Below are 6,373 nucleotides of genomic sequence, written 5' to 3'. Positions count from 1 at the left end.
CTTTGAAGTATTCCTGTTCCTCTCACTCTTTCTGAAGCCCCTTCACAACAACATCAAAAACAGGACCAGCCAACCAGGGCAAAAACAAGCCATATAAGTCTCGTTTCTGGTTAAAGCGCTATTTACCCCCTCAGCAGCGCTGAATCTGAAATGACACTGCTAGCTACTTGCGAATCTAATTAGGCCGAGAAGCTGTCTGCACATTTCCAATTCATGGAAATTAGGATGGTGCTAAACCTACAGTACAGAACTCTACAGCAGGTCACTGGTCATGGAGAGAAAATGAGCTTTATCAGTTCCTGAGCAAGATATAATTATGCCTCTTAGAAAAGGAACGGGTCCCTTGAGGCTTAACATTTAAAACGTGAAAGAGATGCATTGTTATGTATATTGGCCCCCTTACTTTCCTAACAGAGTCATCTTGAAAATGTAATAAAGACAAGGATATCGCGAGGGACAAATGTGATTGAGCTTGATGCCTTAATTTCAGGTTTAAGGTAAAATTTGTCTGTTAGAGTGCAGCCCTCGTTTGTGTCTTAGTGCCATAGTTTTGCTACCACAGTATATTTCATCTAATGTTTAATTTTTCTATGAAATATCTCTAAATGAGACATACTGTTTCTATATCTACAGAATGAGCTCAGATACACTAAAAATAGTGCAGCATTGAACATGTTAAATTCAAATGTTTAAACTAGTGCTGTTGAATGAAAAAAGTATCCAAGTATCTTCATTTTTGATGATTTGTAGTTTACTACATAATTTGACACTTTTGTCAACATTTGCTGAGGAATGGACAAATAGAAATTCTCCAAAATTATCTGAAATAAACTCTTTTTAGACTGAAAGTAAACGTTTTTTATCTTTCTTCTATAAAGTTGCTGGGTGGGCTCTGAGTGGTCCAGTGGGCTAAGCGCTGCCACTATGATCAGGCACAATTAACTGCTCAAACAAGGATGATTGTGACATTTAATACTTAGCGGGTTGCCACTATGATTCGAATCCTGTTTATGTAGCTTGCCATTGGTCTCCGGAGGCAGAGAGCACAACTGGCTTTGCTCTCTCTGAGTGAGCATCACGCCAGAGGGTGATGTCGATCAGCACAAGGCGTCTGTGAGCTGGTGTATCAGAACCGATTCACTGCACTTTCCTCCGAGCGCTCTGTGATGCTACTCGACAATGCTGCATCAGCAGCACTTTGAAAAAGAGGCGGTGGCTAACATCACATGTATCGGAGGAGGCATGTGCTAATCTTCACCCTTCAGGTGTTGGGGCATCAGTAGTGATAGGGGTAGTCCTAATGAGTGGGTTGGGTAATTGGCTGTGTAAATTTAAGGAAAATGGGGAAAAAAAGTACTTAATACATGAAGTTGCTGGTATGAAGATTCATGTTTTTTTATATAAACACAGCAAAAATATACACTATGTGGGCAAAACTGATGGGATACGTGCCCATTCTTTGTTTCCTTTGAAACTGTGTCTACTGTCCAGGCATGGAATTTTGTTAGATTTTGCTGTGCATTGCTGTGGTGATTTGATTGCATTCAATGACAAGATCATTATTAATATCATTCCAAATGCTTTGGATGAAGATTCAATATTGGCATCAGACATGATTTAGTGTATTGGCCAAAATACTCTGCATGGACTAGACAAGCTGTGTGCGCACATTTGCATCTGTGTCAGCAATGCATACAACTTAAAGTAGCTGATTGCATTCATTAATTGGGTGCCCACAAATATTTGGACATATGGTAAAGTAGTTTCTGCATAATAAAATACACCCAGAGACAATTTTTTTTGTGAGTGTTTTATGCTTTTTAGATTATCGAGCAATTATGATAGCAGCTGGGACTTGTGTGCCTCCATGCTCAACCATATCTCATCCTTTATCCAGACTAGAGGCGGCCCAACATGGTTCCTGTCTCTTTATAATTGTGCAGTTTTCCCAATAGACTTAGATCTTTTTTCTCTGATGTTGTAAACATTTATATCTATGACGTATTACTATATATATCATTAATGCATTAAGTATTATTTTCATCATACAATAATACAAGTTTCATTCGATTCCACCAACTCCTTCTTGGTGCATTATTGTTTTTTTTGTTTGTTTTTTTTGAGTGTGTATTCCAACTACACTTGATTTCATTTTATTTAATGCATCACTTTTTAAATATGGGCTGATAAAGACCAGATGGCTTTAACACTGAGGGTGTCTGTGCTGTGCGCTGTTAGTGCCAATGCTGTTTTGACAGTACAAGGTCACAGCACTCGATAGTGCTCTTATAGGTGCTCTCAGTGTGACAAAGCCCACTCAGTTTTCTAATGAGAAAGTGAGTTCAATAGAGTCCAGCACCCTGAAGAGATACCATATCATGCTTTAACTATAGATTAGAATAGATACTCAAAAGCAGGAAATAGCAGTGGCTGAAGTAAAAGAGTTGCGTGTGTTACGAGTGTGTATCACATCATTTCCCTGTACAGATGATTGTCAGTGTCATTCTGACTAAGTGTAGCATCACTGATCTCTCTTGTTTGCCTTTCTAGTTCCAGTAAATGTTAATGATAATGTAGAAGAGCTCACTGTTCTCTCCACGTCTGCTTTATTCACAGCCTTCCAGCCTTCTATAATGTGTTCTATAATAACTGATGGGTAAGCACTGATTTAATGTCTGATTTAGGGAGGGGACGAATTATTGGAGGAAAGATGCTTGATAATCTTTTCAACAAATTGCCTACCGTCTGGGGGCTTGGAGTGGTCCATTGGGCTTAAACGCTGCCGCTATGATCGGGAGATCGCTGGTTCAAATCCTGGTCATGCAGCTTGCCATCAGCTGCCAGAACCCTAAGAGAGTACAATTGGCCTTGCTCTCTCTGGGTGGGTAGATGGCGCTGGCTAGTAGCTACTTGGAAATGCTGCATCAGCAGCAGTTCCAAAAAAGGCGGAGGCTCACTTCACATGTGTCAGAGGAAGCATGTGCTAGTCTTTACCCTCATTGGGGAGAAAAAAAATTATAATTTATAATCAAATAAATTGCCTGCCATCTCTGGCTGGTCACCAGATTTTTAGACAATTGAGCAATTATGATAGCACCTAAAACTTGTGTGCCTCCAGGACCAATCATATCTCATCTTTTATCTGGGCCGCTTTAGTATAAACTGTATTGTACTAAAAAGTGTCAGTAATTGTTTTAAGTGAAAGCAATCTTTTATTTGTAAAAACAGCCCAATTTGTGAGTTAACCATCTCTACTAATAAACTCTCTTAGTGAAGTTTTGGAAAGTTAACTATAGCCACACATTCACATAGCGTCCAACAGTCATCAGGGGCATATTCATCTAACTGGTAAAAAATTCATTTTATTTGGTATTTATCTTATGTGAGTGAGTGTGAGAAATTATAGTGATGCATGTGTAACATATAAAGAGTGGTATCTTCAGTTTATTAATATTTTTTAGGCAATTTCAAGTAAAAAAGAAAATAATTCTATCCAAATCCAACTTCAAAAACAGAATCCATTCATCTGGCACCCTCAGGCTTTGCTTAAACTCTGCTAATTTATGTTCCCTTGCCATTAGAAAACTGGCCAGTGTTCGACCTCTCTCACAAGATAACACCTCATAACGTCTTATTAATATGGTTGAGCTTAAATTGTACTGTTCACCAAAATTAGATGCAGAACTAAAACATTGGGATTAAGTTTTTAGTTAAATCTATGTAATCATTTACTTTATTAATTAGTTAATACAGTAAAAATCACTGTGACTGTTGGTCATATGTTAACTAGAGGCTGTTTTCATGCAGAGCACTTTATCATGTTAATGTGTTTTGTGTTTGCCTGCGTTTGCATCATTGCCTGTTCCTTCAGTCTTGTTCCATGGCGACTGAAGTGCTGCCGCTTCGTAACAGAAAAGCCTTGCTTTTTATAGACAAAGTCCTTAAAGCTGTTATTTATCCATAAAAGGAGATATATGAACTTGTCTCTCACCTGACTTTCTGAAGTGTTCTTGTTATTTCTTTTTTTAGTGTGCTTGTGTAACATCTGAATAGCTTTTCTTAGCTTACTTGTTTATGGCTCATGGCTTCTGCACAGGTGGAAGATTTGGAGAACGAGCATTCTGTGTTAATTTGTTTAAAAAGGCACTCCAGGCAAAGGTGGCAACATCCAACATTTTAGATTTCTGTATAAAATACGTTTAGACTTGTAAACTGCCAAACAACCATAAACAATTTAAATAATAATTTGTTTATTTCGTAAAAAAATATATATGTATATATTTTTTTAAATATCACTGTGACATTTACTTTGGAAATAAACTTTTAAGATAAAAAATCCAAAAGGCTTTCCACTTTTTTCTTTTTTGCTTTTCTTTTAACTCTGTGTTACCTCCGCTTTCTTTTTTGGGTATTGAACAAATACAAAATACACAAAGAGAAGGTAAAAAAAAGATGGAAGCCTTTTGGATTTTTTGTCTTAAAATTGTATTTCCTGAAGGTATGAATGAGGATTTTACTATATAAGAATTTCTTTAGGGAACTTTGGGCTCTCTTTTTTTATTAAATGGATGACTAACTGTGTTTGTGAATTTCAGAAAGACTTTTATGAAGTTTTAGGTGAAAGTGGTTCCCCTGTGGAATTGAGCTTTCACACTCTCATTGGCTGATCATGTGACCTTCAATACTTGGAGTGTTCTCACTGGTTGTTTTATAGTCATGTGTGTTTTAAAAGCTGAAATAGTAATATTAACTTTTGTCTATTAATCCTAATAAAGGCTTGTTTGTTATTTTTGTACCTCTAATAAATCAGAAATCCTCCAGTCAACAAGTTAACTGTTTTTTACTATTTTTTAGATGTTTAAAAACTCCAGCAGCACTGCTGTGTCTGAGCCACTGATGTGCTGATAATGACCCACCACCCAAATGATACCTGCTCTGTGAAACAGAAAGATTATAGAACTATGAAACTCTACCAAATGCTCAGTGAAGCTGAAAAATGAGTAATGTGTGTAGAAACAGATCATAATGGTATGGTCAGTTGGTGTAGGCCACCCTTTATTTTTAATACTTTAATGCATTTTTGCATGGAGTGTTCATAACTTCTAGTCTGCTGTTCTTTGCTCTTCTGCTTCTGAAGGACATGAGGACTTGATGCATTGTCTGGAGTGCTGCTACTTACATGTGTTTCTTTATCATTATTCTTTAACCTTGTTAATCCTTAAAAACGCAGCAGTAGCCTTGGAAGAATGTTTGTGGTTATTGTCGTGTTAAAAATAAATCTTAACCAGGATTTCTTAGAAGTTTGCTGTACATCTAGAAATATGTCATTGAAGATGTACAGCACATTTAACACTTATAAATCACCATAACCATAAAAGTAATTTTAATACTCATCTCATAATAATCCACTTCACTCTGTCCTTAAATGATGGAACAGAAAATTGGACTGTCGCCCAATGACTCATCATTTGGATCTTTTTTTCATATCTGGATGACAGATATGCAATGGGAAGCTTTCATTATTCTTTAACCTTGTTCCTCTTTAAGAACACAGAAGTAGCCTTAGAAGAATGTTTGTGGTTGTTGTCGTGTTTAAAAATAATCTTACCCAGCATTTCTTAGAAGTTTGCAGAAGTTACACTTTATGACGGAGTTAAAGAAACTCTTTTCTGGGAGTTTAACTCTGTTCCTTAGTTAAATCTGAACTGTTGTGGGAGTTAAAATATGTATCCCATCTAGAGTAAAATACAGCTCTCAGTTGGAGTTAATTTTAACAAAAACTCCTTCACAGTGTAAGCAAATAATGCAAAAATGTGTGTTATTAAACTAATATTATTAAAAAACATTGCAATATTTCAAAACCCTGGAACATTTAGGAGAAAATGACAACAAAAGGCATAATTATTGATTGCAATAACTTCATGCTCAAAAAGTGTATGCCAGTGTATTTTTCCTTTTCCTTTGTACTTTAATCCTGCATTGCAGTTCTCAGTGCAATGCCAGCACTATTTTTATCACACTTTACAGTGTAGAAGATGGTAACTTGCTCTTATAGCCAATAACACGTTGGCTAGGAATAAAATTAAATGGAAAACCCAATGGAGGGTAGCCCTGCTCAACTTTTAAATTGGAGAATAAACTCTCACAACTCCAAATTTTCAAACTTCATACATTTGCTGTGTAAGAATCTGTGATGACATCAATGTACATCAAGTACAGCACCTTTTACACTCATAAATCACCACCACAGAACATTACCACCATAGTATATTACTGTGGGGATCAAGCACTGCTCACTGTTGTCCTCCTCTTTGCAACATTCTGCATTTAAAATGCTGCCAAATCCGAAAAGGCTGATTACGGTCTCATCAGA

Source organism: Astyanax mexicanus, chromosome 15 (assembly GCF_023375975.1).
Source record: "Astyanax mexicanus isolate ESR-SI-001 chromosome 15, AstMex3_surface, whole genome shotgun sequence".
NCBI classification, from domain to species: Eukaryota; Metazoa; Chordata; class Actinopteri; order Characiformes; family Acestrorhamphidae; genus Astyanax; species Astyanax mexicanus.
The sequence above is the reverse complement of the archived record's forward strand: the minus strand, read 5'-3'. Positions refer to the sequence as shown.